General features: G+C 55.2%; 1 long non-coding RNA gene across 1 annotated transcript; it reads left to right on the top strand.

Moving 5' to 3' along the window:
• Positions 1-474: 474 nt before the first annotated feature.
• On the top strand, positions 475-13354 carry LOC149427215 (uncharacterized). The gene is made up of 3 exons (XR_016311393.1): positions 475-590; positions 3167-3247; positions 12276-13354. It is a non-coding gene; the product is annotated as an uncharacterized LOC149427215 (long non-coding RNA).
• Positions 13355-19525: the final 6171 nt, after the last annotated feature.

The following is a 19525-nucleotide window of genomic DNA, read 5'->3' on the forward strand; positions in this document are numbered from 1 at the left end:
TTGTATCAGGAAGTGATCCTCCTCCTCCGGGACCCCCCGGTCACATTGTGGCAGGAAGCGGTCCTCGTCCTCCGGGGACCCCCCGGTCACATTGTGGCAGGAAGCGATCCTCCTCCTCCGGGACCCCCCGGTCACATTGTATCAGGAAGTGATCCTCGTCCTCCGGGACCCCCCGGTCACATTGTGGCAGGAAGTGGTCCTCGTTCTCTCCCCCCCCCCCCCCATCACACTGCTGTCTCCTCCCCTGAACTGTAATGTTGTCTTTTGCTCCCCCTGCACCCCCCCCCCATGTTATCCTGTGGTCCCCCCCCCCCCGCACCCCATGTTGTCTTCTCCTCTCCTTCACACCTTTTTTTCTTATTTTTTTTTTCCCCCCATATACACACTTGGGCGCCCCCCTTTGGTTAGTCATGTTGTGTCTTGCTGCTCTTGTTTGGCCCCCCCCCCCCCACCTGGTAGGACTGGGTATTTCGGGTACTTTGTGCTGTTGTAGAAAGGTTTAGTTTCTTTCCTGAACTCTCCTCCTCACATTACTGGGAACTCCGACGGAAGAGCAATGGCCAGCCATGACCAAGTTACCGGATTATAAAGTGAGTCTCTATTCTGCTGCTGCATAAAATGGGAGGAGACTCTGAAAATGTGTGAAAATGTAAATGTGTGCGGCCTCCGGGGGCTTCCCCCCCGGGGCGAGTGCGGCCTCCGGGGGCTTCCCCCCCGGGGCGAGTGCGGCCTCCGGGGGCTTCCCCCCCGGGGCGAGTGCGGCCTCCGGGGGCTTCCCCCCCCGGGGCGAGTGCGGCCTCCGGGGGCTTCCCCCCCCGGGGCGAGTGCGGCCTCCGGGGGCTTCCCCCCCCGGGGCGAGTGCGGCCTCCGGGGGCTTCCCCCCCCGGGGCGAGTGCGGCCTCCGGGGGCTTCCCCCCCCGGGGCGAGTGCGGCCTCCGGGGGCTTCTCCCGGGGCGAGTGCTCAACAGGCGACTGAAAAATGTGCAAATTCCATTGTGAAAGCGGAGCTTGGCCCCGTCTCCTGAGCCAGAAACGGGCCCATGACTATACTCCTAACATTGAGGAACAGATAAGGAGGGGAGGGGCCAGGTTCATCCTTTACATCACATGGTCTCCAGTGAAAACCTATGGCGGGTTCCCAATATAATCCAACATGGCGGGTTCCCAATATAATCCAACATGGCGGGTTCCCAATATAATCCAACATGGCGGGTTCCCATCATAATCCAACATGGCGGGTTCCCATCATAATCCAACATGGCGGGTTCCCATCATAATCCAACATGGCGGGTTCCCATCATAATCCAACATGGCGGGTTCCCATCATAATCCAACATGGCGGGTTCCCATCATAATCCAACATGGCGGGTTCCCATCATAATCAACATGGCGGGTTCCCATCATAATCCAACATGGCGGGTTCCCATTATAATCCAACATGGCGGGTTCCCATCATAATCCAACATGGCGGGTTCCCATCATAATCCAACATGGCGGGTTCCCATTATAATCCAACATGGCGGTCTCCACAAAGTAGGAGGGATTACGAAGCAAGACTGAAATTAATGTCCCAGCAAGTCCAGAATGAACAGTCATTGATTGACAGATTAATAGCCGCTCACTAGTTGGCACCGCCCACCTGTGTGCCTGGCACGCCCCTACAATCCCAGGGAATTATGAGGAATTGGGAAATGTAGTTCATATTTGCCACTATGGAGCACGTTGGATGTGAGTTGATCTGCACCACCTGCCTAGATTCACCCCCCCCCCCCAGCACCACCATTAGATATCACTCAGGATCCTGCAGCTTCATTCAGACATTTCCCACCCCAGGATCTCAACATTTACTCTACATGGCCCATCATCTGTGAACCCCAAATCATCACATCTAGAGGATTTTGTTGGAATAAAAAAACCATGGCCATTCATATGGAGTTGTCCCCCTTTGTGGCTCGAACATCCTCCACTCTTCTGGGAAGACTTTCCTCAAGATGTTGGAAGGTGTCTGAGGGCATTTGTGCCCATTGTGAGGTCAGGTACTTGTGTTGGAAGACCATGAGCATTCCAATTCATCCCAAAGGTGTTCAGTAGGGTTGAGGTCAGGGCTCTGTGTAGGACACTCGAGTTCCTCCATGACCTCCAATTTACTGAACACTTTTGGGATGAGAAAACCTCATACCGAAAGTATTTCCTAGGGTGAAGGACAGGGACTGATGTTGGGTGAGAAGACCAAAGGTCTTTCAAAAGTAGGGTTGAGGTCAGGGCTCTGTACAGGACACTCGAGTTCCTTCACACCAAACAGATCATCCATGTCTTCATGGAGCCGGCGTTGTACACAGGGGACAGTCATGGGGGACAGAAAAGGGTCTTCACCAAACTGGTCATCTATGTCTTTATGGAGCTGGCTTTGTACACGGGACAGTCATGGGGGACAGAAAAGGGTCTTCATCAGACTGGTCATCCATGTCTTTATGGAGCTGGCTTTGTACACAGGGGACAGTCATGGGGGACAGAAAAGGGTCTTCACCAAACTGGTCATCTATGTCTTTATGGAGCTGGCTTTGTACACAGGGGACAGTCATGGGGGACAGAAAAGGGTCTTCATCAAACTGGTCATCCATGTCTTTATGGAGCCAGCTTTGTACATGGGGGACAGTCATGGGGGAACAGAAAAGGGTCTTCACCAAACTGGTCATCCATGTCTTTATGGAGCTGGCTTTGTACACAGGGGACAGTCATGGGGGACAGAAAAGGGTCTTCATCAAGCTGGTCATCCATGTCTTTATGGAGCCAGCTTTGTACATGGGGGACAGTCATGGGGGGAACAGAAAAGGGTCTTCATCAACTGGTCATCCATGTTTTTATGGAGCTGGCTTTGTACACGGAGGACAGTCATGGGGGGACAGAAAAGGGTCTTCATCAAACTTACCACAAAGCTGGAAGAGTGCAATTTTCTCCAATGTCTTTGTATGATGGAGTATTACCAGGACTCTTCACTGGAGACATCTGAGCTCCATCATATCTGGAAAGTCATCTGTTGCTGGAATGGGGGGGTCCAGCAAACTGATATAGGTGTAATGATCGGTGTCTTTGGTTCTATAGTGTATCTTCTGAATTGTTTGTGTCTACAAGATGCTCCATCTGACCTCTTTCTGTTTGCTCCCAGCCGTACCCCATGTATCCAGCTACCACCTCTCTAGTCAACGTTGTTCCCAAACTCAACGCCACAGGTCGGGATTTGCTGCAGGTAAATTCTGATTTTTATTTTTTCAATAGCTGATGTCACTGACTGACTCCTACCTGAATACTGATGGCATCTCTGAAGGCCTGGCATACTCACACACACATCCCCTTCCTGTACATACAACATTAGCTCTGATGTGATATCCCACCCTTTGGTCGCAAGCTCCAGCCTACAAAGATTATATTCCCATGTGACGTCCCATGCTCTGGTCCAAGGCTCCGGCCTACAGAGATGGTGCTCCTAAGCGATTTCCCATGCTCTTGTCCAAGGCTCTGGCCTACCGAGTTAGTGCCCCTATGTGACATCCCATGCTTGTCCCCGGGCCCCAACCTACACAGGTGCTGCTCCCATGTGACATCCCATGGTCTGGTTCCAGGCTCCGGCCTACAGAGAGGATGGTTCCAAAAGACTTTCCATGCACTGATCCCAGGCTTCAGCCTACAAAGATGACATTCCCATGTGATGTTCCATACTCTGGTCCAAGGCTCTGGCCTACAGAGATGCTGCTCTCATGTGATGCCCCATGCTCTGGTCCCTGGCTCTGGCCTACAGAGATGCTGTTCCTATGTGACATCCCAGGTTTTGGCCTACAGAGATGCTGCTCTCATGTGATGCCCCATGCTCTGGTCCCAGGCTCTGGCCTACAGAGATGCTGCTCTCGTGTGATGCCCCATGCTCTGGTCCCAGGCTCTGGCCTACAGAGATGCTGTTCTCATGTGATGCCCCATGCTCTGGTCCCAGGCTCTGGCCTACAGAGATGCTGCTCTCATGTGATGCCCCAGGCTCTGGCCTACAGAGATGCTGCTCTCATGTGATGCCCCATGCTCTGGTCCCAGGCTCTGGCCTACAGAGATGCTGCTCTCATGTGATGCCCCATGCTCTGGTCCCAGGCTCTGGCCTACAGAGATGCTGCTCTCGTGATGCCCCATGTTCTGGCCTACAGAGATGCTGCTCTCGTGATGCCCCATGTTCTGGCCTACAGAGATGCTGCTCTCGTGATGCCCCATGTTCTGGCCTACAGAGATGCTGCTCTCATGTGATGCCCCATGCTCTGGCCTACAGAGATGCTGCTCTCATGTGATGCCCCATGCTCTGGCCTACAGAGATGCTGCTCTCATGTGATGCCCCATGCTCTGGCCTACAGAGATGCTGCTCTCATGTGATGCCCCATGCTCTGGCCTACAGAGATGCTGCTCTCATGTGATGCCCCATGCTCTGGCCTACAGAGATGCTGCTCTCATGTGATGCCCCATGCTCTGGCCTACAGAGATGCTGCTCTCATGTGATGCCCCATGCTCTGGTCCCAGGCTCTGGCCTACAGAGATGCTGTTCTCATGTGATGCCCCATGCTCTGGTCCCAGGCTCTGGCCTACAGAGATGCTGCTTTCATGTGATGCCCCATGCTCTGGCCTACAGAGATGCTGCTCTCATGTGATGCCCCATGCTCTGGCCTACAGAGATGCTGCTCTCATGTGATGCCCCATGCTCTGGTCCCAGGCTCTGGCCTACAGAGATGCTGCTCTCGTGATGCCCCATGCTCTGGCCTACAGAGATGCTGCTCTCATGTGATGCCCCATTCTCTGGCCTACAGAGATGCTGCTCTCATGTGATGCCCCATGCTCTGGCCTACAGAGATGCTGCTCTCATGTGATGCCCCATGCTCTGGCCTACAGAGATGCTGCTCTCATGTGATGCCCCATGCTCTGGCCTACAGAGATGCTGCTCTCATGTGATGCCCCATGCTCTGGCCTACAGAGATGCTGCTCTCATGTGATGCCCCATGCTCTGGCCTACAGAGATGCTGCTCTCATGTGATGCCCCATGCTCTGGCCTACAGAGATGCTGCTCTCATGTGATGCCCCATGCTCTGGTCCCTGGCTCTGGCCTACAGAGATGCTGTTCCTATGTGACATCCCAGGTTTTGGCCTACAGAGATGCTGCTCTCATGTGATGCCCCATGCTCTGGTCCCAGGCTCTGGCCTACAGAGATGCTGCTCTCGTGTGATGCCCCATGCTCTGGTCCCAGGCTCTGGCCTACAGAGATGCTGTTCTCATGTGATGCCCCATGCTCTGGTCCCAGGCTCTGGCCTACAGAGATGCTGCTCTCATGTGATGCCCCAGGCTCTGGCCTACAGAGATGCTGCTCTCATGTGATGCCCCATGCTCTGGTCCCAGGCTCTGGCCTACAGAGATGCTGCTCTCATGTGATGCCCCATGCTCTGGTCCCAGGCTCTGGCCTACAGAGATGCTGCTCTCATGTGATGCCCCATGCTCTGGTCCCAGGCTCTGGCCTACAGAGATGCTGCTCTCGTGATGCCCCATGTTCTGGCCTACAGAGATGCTGCTCTTGTGATGCCCCATGTTCTGGCCTACAGAGATGCTGCTCTCATGTGATGCCCCATGCTCTGGCCTACAGAGATGCTGCTCTCATGTGATGCCCCATGCTCTGGCCTACAGAGATGCTGCTCTCATGTGATGCCCCATGCTCTGGCCTACAGAGATGCTGCTCTCATGTGATGCCCCATGCTCTGGTCCCAGGCTCTGGCCTACAGAGATGCTGTTCTCATGTGATGCCCCATGCTCTGGTCCCAGGCTCTGGCCTACAGAGATGCTGCTTTCATGTGATGCCCCATGCTCTGGCCTACAGAGATGCTGCTCTCATGTGATGCCCCATGCTCTGGCCTACAGAGATGCTGCTCTCATGTGATGCCCCATGCTCTGGTCCCAGGCTCTGGCCTACAGAGATGCTGCTCTCGTGATGCCCCATGCTCTGGCCTACAGAGATGCTGCTCTCATGTGATGCCCCATTCTCTGGCCTACAGAGATGCTGCTCTCATGTGATGCCCCATGCTCTGGCCTACAGAGATGCTGCTCTCATGTGATGCCCCATGCTCTGGCCTACAGAGATGCTGCTCTCATGTGATGCCCCATGCTCTGGCCTACAGAGATGCTGCTCTCATGTGATGCCCCATGCTCTGGCCTACAGAGATGCTGCTCTCATGTGATGCCCCATGCTCTGGTCCCTGGCTCTGGCCTACAGAGATGCTGTTCCTATGTGACATCCCAGGTTTTGGCCTACAGAGATGCTGCTCTCATGTGATGCCCCATGCTCTGGTCCCAGGCTCTGGCCTACAGAGATGCTTCTCTCGTGTGATGCCCCATGCTCTGGTCCCAGGCTCTGGCCTACAGAGATGCTGTTCTCATGTGATGCCCCATGCTCTGGTCCCAGGCTCTGGCCTACAGAGATGCTGCTCTCATGTGATGCCCCAGGCTCTGGCCTACAGAGATGCTGCTCTCATGTGATGCCCCATGCTCTGGTCCCAGGCTCTGGCCTACAGAGATGCTGCTCTCATGTGATGCCCCATGCTCTGGTCCACAGAGATGCTGCTCTCGTGATGCCCCATGTTCTGGCCTACAGAGATGCTGCTCTCGTGATGCCCCATGTTCTGGCCTACAGAGATGCTGCTCTCGTGATGCCCCATGTTCTGGCCTACAGAGATGCTGCTCTCATGTGATGCCCCATGCTCTGGCCTACAGAGATGCTGCTCTCATGTGATGCCCAATGCTCTGGCCTACAGAGATGCTGCTCTCATGTGATGCCCCATGCTCTGGTCCCAGGCTCTGGCCTACAGAGATGCTGTTCTCATGTGATGCCCCATGCTCTGGTCCCAGGCTCTGGCCTACAGAGATGCTGCTTTCATGTGATGCCCCATGCTCTGGCCTACAGAGATGCTGCTCTCATGTGATGCCCCATGCTCTGGCCTACAGAGATGCTGCTCTCATGTGATGCCCCATGCTCTGGTCCCAGGCTCTGGCCTACAGAGATGCTGCTCTCGTGATGCCCCATGCTCTGGCCTACAGAGATGCTGCTCTCATGTGATGCCCCATTCTCTGGCCTACAGAGATGCTGCTCTCATGTGATGCCCCATGCTCTGGCCTACAGAGATGCTGCTCTCATGTGATGCCCCATGCTCTGGCCTACAGAGATGCTGCTCTCATGTGATGCCCCATGCTCTGGCCTACAGAGATGCTGCTCTCATGTGATGCCCCATGCTCTGGCCTACAGAGATGCTGCTCTCATGTGATGCCCCATGCTCTGGCCTACAGAGATGCTGCTCTCATGTGATGCCCCATGCTCTGGTCCCTGGCTCTGGCCTACAGAGATGCTGTTCCTATGTGACATCCCAGGTTTTGGCCTACAGAGATGCTGCTCTCATGTGATGCCCCATGCTCTGGTCCCAGGCTCTGGCCTACAGAGATGCTGCTCTCGTGTGATGCCCCATGCTCTGGTCCCAGGCTCTGGCCTACAGAGATGCTGTTCTCATGTGATGCCCCATGCTCTGGTCCCAGGCTCTGGCCTACAGAGATGCTGCTCTCATGTGATGCCCCAGGCTCTGGCCTACAGAGATGCTGTTCTCATGTGATGCCCCATGCTCTGGTCCCAGGCTCTGGCCTACAGAGATGCTGCTCTCATGTGATGCCCCATGCTCTGGTCCCAGGCTCTGGCCTACAGAGATGCTGCTCTCGTGATGCCCCATGTTCTGGCCTACAGAGATGCTGCTCTCGTGATGCCCCATGTTCTGGCCTACAGAGATGCTGCTCTCATGTGATGCCCCATGCTCTGGCCTACAGAGATGCTGCTCTCATGTGATGCCCCATGCTCTGGCCTACAGAGATGCTGCTCTCATGTGATGCCCCATGCTCTGGTCCCAGGCTCTGGCCTACAGAGATGCTGTTCTCATGTGATGCCCCATGCTCTGGTCCCAGGCTCTGGCCTACAGAGATGCTGCTTTCATGTGATGCCCCATGCTCTGGCCTACAGAGATGCTGCTTTCATGTGATGCCCCATGCTCTGGCCTACAGAGATGCTGCTTTCATGTGATGCCCCATGCTCTGGCCTACAGAGATGCTGCTCTCATGTGATGCCCCATGCTCTGGCCTACAGAGATGCTGCTCTCATGTGATGCCCCATGCTCTGGTCCCAGGCTCTGGCCTACAGAGATGCTGCTCTCGTGATGCCCCATGCTCTGGCCTACAGAGATGCTGCTCTCATGTGATGCCCCATGCTCTGGCCTACAGAGATGCTGCTCTCATGTGATGCCCCATGCTCTGGCCTACAGAGATGCTGCTCTCATGTGATGCCCCATGCTCTGGCCTACAGAGATGCTGCTCTCATGTGATGCCCCATGCTCTGGCCTACAGAGATGCTGCTCTCATGTGATGCCCCATGCTCTGGTCCCTGGCTCTGGCCTACAGAGATGCTGTTCCTATGTGACATCCCAGGTTTTGGCCTACAGAGATGCTGCTCTCATGTGATGCCCCATGCTCTGGTCCCAGGCTCTGGCCTACAGAGATGCTGCTCTCGTGTGATGCCCCATGCTCTGGTCCCAGGCTCTGGCCTACAGAGCTGCTGTTCTCATGTGATGCCCCATGCTCTGGTCCCAGGCTCTGGCCTACAGAGATGCTGCTCTCATGTGATGCCCCAGGCTCTGGCCTACAGAGATGCTGCTCTCATGTGATGCCCCATGCTCTGGTCCCAGGCTCTGGCCTACAGAGATGCTGCTCTCATGTGATGCCCCATGCTCTGGTCCCAGGCTCTGGCCTACAGAGATGCTGCTCTCGTGATGCCCCATGTTCTGGCCTACAGAGATGCTGCTCTCGTGATGCCCCATGTTCTGGCCTACAGAGATGCTGCTCTCATGTGATGCCCCATGCTCTGGCCTACAGAGATGCTGCTCTCATGTGATGCCCCATGCTCTGGCCTACAGAGATGCTGCTCTCATGTGATGCCCCATGCTCTGGCCCCAGGCTCTGGCCTACAGAGATGCTGTTCTCATGTGATGCCCCATGCTCTGGTCCCAGGCTCTGGCCTACAGAGATGCTGCTTTCATGTGATGCCCCATGCTCTGGCCTACAGAGATGCTGCTTTCATGTGATGCCCCATGCTCTGGCCTACAGAGATGCTGCTTTCATGTGATGCCCCATGCTCTGGCCTACAGAGATGCTGCTCTCATGTGATGCCCCATGCTCTGGCCTACAGAGATGCTGCTCTCATGTGATGCCCCATGCTCTGGTCCCAGGCTCTGGCCTACAGAGATGCTGCTCTCGTGATGCCCCATGCTCTGGCCTACAGAGATGCTGCTCTCATGTGATGCCCCATGCTCTGGCCTACAGAGATGCTGCTCTCATGTGATGCCCCATGCTCTGGCCTACAGAGATGCTGCTCTCATGTGATGCCCCATGCTCTGGCCTACAGAGATGCTGCTCTCATGTGATGCCCCATGCTCTGGCCTACAGAGATGCTGCTCTCATGTGATGCCCCATGCTCTGGCCTACAGAGATGCTGCTCTCATGTGATGCCCCATGCTCTGGCCTACAGAGATGCTGCTCTCATGTGATGCCCCATGCTCTGGCCTACAGAGATGCTGCTCTCATGTGATGCCCCATGCTCTGGCCTACAGAGATGCTGCTCTCATGTGATGCCCCATGCTCTGGCCTACAGAGATGCTGCTCTCATGTGATGCCCCATGCTCTGGCCTACAGAGATGCTGCTCTCATGTGATGCCCCATGCTCTGGTCCCAGGCTCTGGCCTACAGAGATGCTGCTCTCATGTGATGCCCCGTGCTCTGGTCCCAGGCTTTGGCCTACAGAGATGCTGCTCTCATGTGATGCCCCGTGCTCTGGTCCCAGGCTTTGGCCTACAGAGATGCTGCTCTCATGTGATGTCCCAGGCTCTGGCCTAGAGAGTTGCTGCTCCTCTGTGACATCCCAGGCTCTGGCCTACAGAGATGCTGTTCTCATGTGATGCCCCATGCTCTGGCCTACAGAGATGCTGTTCTCATGTGATGCCCCATGCTCTGGTCCCAGGCTCTGGCCTACAGAGATGCTGTTCTCGTGATGCCCCATGCTCTGGTCCCAGGCTCTGGCCTACAGAGATGCTGTTCTCATGTGATGCCCCATGCTCTGGTCCCAGGCTCTGGCCTACAGAGATGCTGTTCTCATGTGATGCCCCATGCTCTGGTCCCAGGCTCTGGCCTACAGAGATGCTGTTCTCATGTGATGCCCCATGCTCTGGTCCCAGGCTCTGGCCTACAGAGATGCTGCTCTCATGTGATGTCCCAGGCTCAGGCCTACAGAGATGTTGCTCTCATGTGATGCCCCATGCTCAGGCCTACAGAGATGCTGCTCTCATGTGATGCCCCATGCTCTGGTCCCAGGCTCTGGCCTACAGAGATGCTGCTCTCATGTGATGCCCCGTGCTCTGGTCCCAGGCTTTGGCCTACAGAGATGCTGCTCTCGTGATGTCCCAGGCTCTGGTCCCAGGCTCTGGCCTAGAGAGTTGCTGCTCCTCTGTGACATCCCAGGCTCTGGCCTAGAGAGTTGCTGCTCCTCTGTGACATCCCAGGCTCTGGCCTAGAGAGTTGCTGCTCCTCTGTGACATCCCAGGCTCTGGCCTAGAGAGTTGCTGCTCCTCTGTGACATCCCAGGCTCTGGCCTAGAGAGTTGCTGCTCCTCTGTGACATCCCAGGCTCTGGCCTAGAGAGTTGCTGCTCCTCTGTGACATCCCAGGCTCTGGCCTAGAGAGTTGCTGCTCCTCTGTGACATCCCAGGCTCTGGCCTACAGAGATGCTGTTCTCATGTGATGCCCCATGCTCTGGCCTACAGAGATGCTGTTCTCATGTGATGCCCCATGCTCTGGTCCCAGGCTCTGGCTTACAGAGATGCTGTTCTCGTGATGCCCCATGCTCTGGTCCCAGGCTCTGGCCTACAGAGATGCTGTTCTCATGTGATGCCCCATGCTCTGGTCCCAGGCTCTGGCCTACAGAGATGCTGTTCTCATGTGATGCCCCATGCTCTGGTCCCAGGCTCTGGCCTACAGAGATGCTGCTCTCATGTGATGTCCCATGCTCTGGTCCCAGGCTCTGGCCTACAGAGATGCTGCTCTCATGTGATGCCCCATGCTCTGGCCTACAGAGATGTTGCTCTCATGTGATGTCCCATGCTCAGGCCTACAGAGATGTTGCTCTCATGTGATGCCCCATGCTCAGGCCTACAGAGATGCTGCTCTCATGTGATGCCCCATGCTCTGGTCCCAGGCTCTGGCCTACAGAGATGCTGCTCTCATGTGATGCCCCATGTTCTGGTCCCAGGCTCTGGCCTACAGAGATGCTGCTCTCATGTGATGCCCCATTCTCTGGTCCCAGGCTCTGGCCTACAGAGATGCTGCTCTCATGTGATGCCCCATGCTCTAGCCTACAGGGATGCTGCTCTCATGTGATGCCCCATTCTCTGGTCCCAGGCTTTGGCCTACAGAGATGCTGCTCTCATGTGATGCCCCATGCTCTGGTCCCAGGCTCTGGCCTAGAGAGATGCTCTCATGTGATGCCCCAGGCTCTGGGCCTACAGAGATGCTGCTCTCATGTGATGCCCCAGGCTCTGGCCTACAGAGATGCTGCTCTCATGTGATGCCCCATTCTCTGGTCCCAGGCTTTGGCCTACAGAGATGCTGCTCTCATGTGATGCCCCATGCTCTGGCCTACAGGGATGCTGCTCTCATGTGATGCCCCATGCTCTGGTCTACAGAGATGCTGCTCTCATGTGATGCCCCATTCTCTGGTCCCAGGCTTTGGCCTACAGAGATGCTGCTCTCATGTGATGCCCCATTCTCTGGTCCCAGGCTTTGGCCTACAGGGATGCTGCTCTCATGTGATGCCCCATGCTCTGGCCTACAGGGATGCTGCTCTCATGTGATGCCCCATGCTCTGGCCTACAGGGATGCTGCTCTCATGTGATGCCCCATTCTCTGGTCCCAGGCTTTGGCCTACAGAGATGCTGCTCTCATGTGATGCCCCATTCTCTGGTCCCAGGCTCTGGCCTACAGAGATGCTGCTCTGAAGTTATTGATGATCCAGATTTAAGCTCCTCTAATCCTGCACCCTATAGGGAGCCAGCAAAGCGCGGGTACAAGATGTCGGCCCACACGAGACTGCGAGAGGGATAACTCTTCTAACTCTCATTGTTCTGTTCCAGAACCTGTTGAAGTGTAATCCGGTCCAGAGGATTTCGGCAGATGAAGCTCTTCAGCATCCTTACTTCGCAGACTTCTGCCCTCCATAGCTGAAAGGATCATCGACCTCCCCCCATCCCTGCCTCCCCCAAAAAAACCCCTTTGCTTTCCCCCCCACCCCCGAGTACCAATGATCACGTCGGCTCCCTGCCCCACCTGCATGGTAACTTGGTCCATCCCTCCTAGACTTCCCCCTGTAATGATCAGTGTTAGATTGTCACTGCCGGGAACTCCGATCTACCATGGATAGACCACCCCCACCTCCAAGGAAATGGGTGGAGCCTTCTGCTGAGTGTAGGTGGTTATTGGGGGGGGGGGGGGGGAGTCTGCCACCATCTAGAAGATGGAGTGGGTGGAGCCTACTGCAGATTAGAAATTGGTAGGTGGAGTTTGCCACAGTCTACAAGTTGATGGAGCCTGCTGTGGCTGCAAGGCTGGTGGGTGGAGCCTGCTGTGGCTGCAAGGCTGGTGGGTGGAGCCTGCTGTGGCTGCAAGGCTGGTGGGTGGAGCCTGCTGTGGCTGCAAGGCTGGTGGGTGGAGCCTGCTGTGGCTGCAAGGCTGGTGGGTGGAGCCTGCTGTGGCTGCAAGGCTGGTGGGTAGAGCCTGCTGTGGCTGCAAGGCTGGTGGGTGGAGCCTATCAGTCTATAGGACGTGTGGGTGAAGCTAACATATCCTAAATATTGGACGGTGGAGCCTGCCACAGAATATAGGTAAATGTGGGTGGAGCTTACTGTAGCCTGAAGGTTGGTGGGTGGAGCCTGTCAAACTAAAGCTGAATGTGGGTGGAGCTTGCTGTTTCCTGTCTGTGTGCCCTACAGTGGTGCAATCATAGTATGCATTCCGCTGCGAGATGATTCCAGTCTCCGCCTTCCTCCAGATGATGACCACGCCCCCTCCCCCCTTATTTATTGTAGACTCCTCCTCCTTCTCCGGACCAGATTTCTTCCCTCCGGTTGTATAATTTAATGTACATTATTTTGTATTTTTTGTTTCCTTTTCCCTGTAAATGTCCCGTTTCTGGAAATGCAGATTATTTTACACACTCGCCTGTCCTGCGTGTCCTGATTGCGGTCAGACCGCCGCCGTGTCTCGCATGTCGCAGTGGGAGGGTCTTCCCTGACCAGCCAGGCTCTGGGTTATGTATGGTAGAGGCCGCTGAGCGGATCTGGCAGTGTGGGGGGCTGGGATTGGTCACTGCGTCCGTTATCTCCCAGAATCCTTCACTGCTACACCCTGTCACTCAACTGACCTTGCAGCCATAGCCCGAGATGACGTCGGGGTCATGTAGTCACCCCAGGTATAGAGGAGAAATCTTCCAGTGGGGACACCGGTGTCTAAAGGGGGATATTTATCACAATTTCCTCACTTCCTGTTGTCTCCCGGACAGGAAGTGAAGGGAAGTCTTCCCCGGAGGACACAGCACGCAAAAAAATCTGATTGGGGTTCATCCCTCCATAATAAAAAAAAAATAAAAGTTGTCTTTACATAAACTTTATTGATGCGTTGATGGATACAGAGCCGGGGTGAATGTCTCAGTGCCCGCCTGCAGAAAGCCCAGGAACCCGTGGACATGACCAAAGACTGGGTTTCCTCCTCTCTGATGCTTTGCCTGAAGTCTGGAACCCATGGACATGACCAAAGACTGGGTTTCCTCCTTCCTGCTGCTTCGCCTGAAGTCTGGAACCCATGGACATGACCAAAGACTGGGTTTCCTCCTTCCTGCTGCTTCGCCTGAAGTCTGGAACCCACGGACATGACCAAAGACTGGGTTTCCTCCTCTCTGATGCTTTGCCTGAAGTCTGGAACCCATGGACATGACCAAAGACTGGGTTTCCTCCTTCCTGCTGCTTCGCCTGAAGTGTGGAACCCATGGACACGACCAAAGACTGGGTTTCCTCCTTCCTGCTGCTTTGCCTGAAGTCTGGAACCCATGGACATGACCAAAGACTGGGTTTCCTCCGTCCTGATGCTTCACCTGAAGTCTGGAACACATGGATGTGACCAAAGACTGGGTTTCCTCCTTCCTGCTGCTTCGCCTGAAGTGTGGAACCCATGGACACGACCAAAGACTGGGTTTCCTCCTTCCTGCTGCTTTGCCTGAAGTCTGGAACCCATGGACACGACCAAAGACTGGGTTTCCTCCTTTCTGATGCTTTCGTCATGTCTATGGGTCTCAGACGTCAGACAAAGCATCAGAGAGGAGGAAACCCAGTCTTTGGTCATGTCCATGTGTTCCAGACAAAAACTGGGTTTCCTCCTGTCCAGGGCCAGACTGACCATTTGGTAACTCCGGCAGTGCCCGAGGGCCCGGGGTCAGTAGGGGGCCCCATGAGATGCCCCTGGTACCTTTCTCATAGGCTTTTTTGAGTTTAGGCAAGGCCACAGGGGCCCCATGATCCCCTATTGCCCGGGGGCCCCATGAGTTGTCAGTCCGCCCCTGCTCCTGTCTGATGCTTTGCCTGAAGTCTGGAACCCATGGACGTGACCAAAGACTGGGTTTCCTCCCCTCTGATGCTTTGCCTGAAGGCTGGAACCCATAGACACGACCAAAGACTGGGTTTCCTCCTTCCTGATGCTTTGCCTGAAGCCTGGAACCCATGGACGTGACCAAAGACTGGGTTTCCTCCCCTCTGATGCTTTGCCTGAAGTCTGGAACCCATAGACACGACCAAAGACTGGGTTTCCTCCTTCCTGATGCTTTGCCTGAAGCCTGGAACCCATGGACGTGACCAAAGACTGGGTTTCCTCCTTCCTGATGCTTTGCCTGAAGTCTGGAACCCATGGACGTGACCAAAGACTGGGTTTCCTCCTTCCTGATGCTTTGCCTGAAGCCTGGAACCCATAGACATGACCAAAGACTGGGTTTCCTCCGTCCTGATGCTTCACCTGAAGTCTGGAACACATGGACACGACCAAAGACTAGGTTTCCTCCTTCCTGATGCTTTGCCTGAAGTCTGGAACACATGGACGTGACCAAAGACTAGGTTTCCTCCTTCCTGATGCTTTGCCTGAAGTCTGGAACCCATGGACGTGACCAAAGACTGGGTTTCCTCCCCTCTGATGCTTTGCCTGAAGTCTGGAACCCATAGATACGACCAAAGACTGGGTTTCCTCCTTCCTGATGCTTTGCCTGAAGCCTGGAACCCATGGACGTGACCAAAGACTGGGTTTCCTCCTTCCTGATGCTTTGCCTGAAGTCTGGAACCCATGGACGTGACCAAAGACTGGGTTTCCTCCTCTCTGATGCTTTGCCTGAAGGCTGGAACCCATGGACATGACCAAAGACCGGTTTCCTCCTTTCTGATACTTTGGTCATGTCCATGGGTTCCAGACTTCAGGCAAAGCATCAGAAAGGAGGAAACCCAGTCTCCCGGGCCCCTGTATGTACCATAAGATATCTCCCCTTGTGGGCCCCGGCTGTACTGTACCATCTATCCCTTTGTGGGCTCCGTAGATGTACCATAACACAACTTCAGCAGAGGGCCCCTATAGTCAGGTTCTTTGGGCCCTCATTCACACTGAGGCTGTTAGTTGGCACCTGGAAGACAGAGCTGATCCCATGAATGACGGAGGGCTACGTGTTCCCGGGTCTGGGCTCCTCCAGTGCTCACCAGTCAGACACTCCACCCTGGCAGCATCCCGCCCCAGCTGAGCACACACACATTAGGACACGCCCCCCTGGGCTCCGCGCCGGCTCCTCCAATCACAGTGACTACCACCAGTCTCTCCCCTCCCGAGGTGGACGATGCGGTGGTCCCTCCAGACTCCAGCGCAGCCTGGAGCCCAGAACAGAGCCTTCCCGCAGCTGCTTGCTCCTCTCCGGGACGTCTCTGTCCTCCCGCTGCACACAAGGCTGGTCGGCTCCTGGGTTTTCATAGGGCGGTGGTGGGGCTCCGGCACTCCTCTCTAGTGCTCGGATCATGGCGGATGGTCTGGAGCGGCTCCGGAATGGCGGAGAGCAGGGAAACCAGGAGCCATGGCAGTTCACCTAGTGGTAGGGCCAGGCCTGTGCCCACCGCAGTACATCTCCTGCAGACCAGCGGCACTTGCTGGACCGTGTACTTCACACGCCCTGCGTGGGTTCAGGAGTGGCCTGGGGATCATGTGATCGCTATGTGATCACATGATCTAAATTTACACAAAGCTGTTTATGAATGAATCTTGTATACCTAAACCGGTGAGCTGTGATTGGCCCACGGTTATCACAAGGGCCTTGGGCCAATCACTGTTCTTACACAATTCCTGGGCCAATCACTGTTCTCACACGATTCCTGGGCCAATCACTGTTCTCACACGATTCCTGGGCCAATCACTGTTCTCACACGATTCCTGGGCCAATCACTGTTCTCACACGATTCCTGGGCCAATCACTGTTCTCACACGATTCCTGGGCCAATCACTGTTCTCACACGATTCCTTGGCCAATCACTGTTCTCACACGATTCCTGGGCCAATCACTTCTAACATGGTACCTGGGCCCATCACAGTTCTCACTCGATTCCTGGGCCAATCACTGTTCTCACACGATTCCTGGGCCAATCACTGTTCTCACACAGTACCTGGGCCAATCACTGTTCTCACACGATTCCTGGGCCAATCACTGTTCTTACACGATTCCTGGGCCAATCACTTCTAACATGGTACCTGGGCCCATCACAGTTCTCACACGATTCCTGGGCCAATCACTGTTCTCACACAGTACCTGGGCCAATCACTGTTCTCACACGATTCCTGGGCCAATCACTGTTCTCACACGATCCTGGGCCAATCACTGTTCTCACACGATTCCTTGGCCAATCACTGTTCTCACACGATTCCTGGGCCAATCACTTCTAACATGGTACCTGGGCCCATCACAGTTCTCACTCGATTCCTGGGCCAATCACTGTTCTCACACGATTCCTGGGCCAATCACTGTTCTCACACAGTACCTGGGCCAATCACTGTTCTCACACGATTCCTGGGCCAATCACTGTTCTCACACGATTCCTGGGCCAATCACTGTTCTCACACGATTCCTGGGCCGATCACTGTTCTCACACGATTCCTGGGCCAATCACTTCTAACATGGTACCTGGGCCCATCACAGTTCTCACTCGATTCCTGGGCCAATCACTGTTCTCACACGATTCCTGGGCCAATCACTGTTCTCACACGATTCCTGGGCCAATCACTGTTCTCACACAGTACCTGGGCCAATCACTGTTCTCACACAGTACCTGGGCCAATCACTGTTCTCACACAGTACCTGGGCCAATCACTGTTCTCACACGATTCCTGGGCCCATCACAGTTCTCACTCGATTCCTGGGCCAATCACTATTCTCACACGGTCCTCGGGCTGATCACAGCACCCTGTACCATGTGGATACCTGTAGCCAATCACAGATGTTAGGAATGTAACGCCTTCATTACAGATGATAATATTGATCATCATTGGAACAGCAAAGTGTAAAAACAAATTCCTGCCCCCCCCCCCCCAGAGTAACAATACAAACGCAGTGCAAACAGACTGAACCAAACCTCCAACAGATACCAATACATACGATACAAGAGTAGTCAGGCAGACGGAGTACCAGGAGCAGGCGGGAGAGTGGTCAGGACTAGCCGAGGTCAGTACAGGCAGAGTTCAGGCACCGTCAGGACAGCAGAAACAGGATCAGGAAACCAGGGCCAAGCAAACAGTACACCAAGGCACTGACTGCAGGTCTGGTCATGCCTTAAATACACCTCCTGCAATCAGCCCCAGGTGATGGCTAATTGCCAAAGTGAACCTCTGGTTGTTGAGAGCACCCGCTGGCCAGTCCTGGTACTGCAGCCCACAAGGCAGGTGAGTCCCACCACTATTGGCAAGTCCATTCCTGACAATGGGAATGGATGGAGAGGACACCCAACAGATGGGAGGAGGATGGGAATGGATGGAGAGGACACCCAACAGATGGGAGGAGGAGGATGGGAATGGATGGAGAGGACACCCAACAGATGGGAGGAGAAGGGGAATGGATGGAGAGGACACCCAACAGATGGGAGGAGGAGGAGAATGGATGGAGAGGACACCCAACAGATGGAAGGAGGATGGGAATGGATGGAGAGGACACCCAACAGATGGGAGGAGGAGGATGGGAATGGATGGAGAGGACACCCAACAGATGGGAGGAGGATGGGAATGGATGGAGAGGACACCCAACAGATGGGAGGAGGAGGATGGGAATGGAGGGAGAGGACACCCAACAGATGGGAGGAGGAGGATGGGAATGGATGGAGAGGACACCCAACAGATGGGAGGAGGAGGATGGGAATGGAGGGAGAGGACACCCAACAGATGGGAGGAGGAGGATGGGAATGGAGGGAGAGGACACCCAACAGATGGGAGGAGGAGGATGGGAATGGATGGAGAGGACACCCAACAGATGGGAGGAGGAGGATGGGAATGGAGGGAGAGGACACCCAACAGATGGGAGGAGGAGGATGGGAATGGAGGGAGAGGACACCCAACAGATGGGAGGAGGAGGATGGGAATGGATGGAGAGGACACCCAACAGATGGGAGGAGGAGGATGGGAATGGATGGAGAGGACACCCAACAGATGGGAGGAGGAGGATGGGAATGGATGGAGAGGACACCCAACAGATGGGAGGAGGAGGATGGAGAGGACACCCGACAGATGGGAGGAGGAGGATGGAGAGGACACCCGACAGATGGGAGGAGGAGGAAGGAGATGGATGCAGAAGACACCCAACAGATGGGAGGAGGATGGAGAAGACATCCAAAAGATGGCAGGAGGAGGATGGAGAGGAGACCCAAGAGATGGGGGGAGGAGGATGGAGAGGAGACCCAACAGATGGGGGGAGGATGGAGAGGAGACCCAACAGATGGGAGAAGGATGGAGAGGTGACCCAACAGATGGGGGGAGGATGGAGAAGGATAGAGAGGAGACCCAACAGATGGGAGGAGGAGGATGGAGAGGAGACCCAACAGATGGGGGGAGGATGGAGGAGGATAGAGAGGAGACCCAACAGATGGGGGGAGGATGGAGAAGGATGGAGAGGAGACCCAACAGATGGGAGGAGGAGGATGGAGAGCAGACCCAACTGGTGGGGGGAGGGGGATGGGTGGAGAGGTGACTGTAGATGGGGGAGGGGGATGGTCATCCAAGAGGTGGGGGAGGGATCTTGGAGTAGACTTTATCCTCAGTATTCCTCGTGACTCCGCCC

Source organism: Staurois parvus, unplaced genomic scaffold (genome assembly GCF_062004578.1).
Source record: "Staurois parvus isolate SC_StPar_1 unplaced genomic scaffold, SC_StPar_1.0 ptg003929l, whole genome shotgun sequence".
Classification (NCBI taxonomy): domain Eukaryota; kingdom Metazoa; phylum Chordata; class Amphibia; order Anura; family Ranidae; genus Staurois; species Staurois parvus.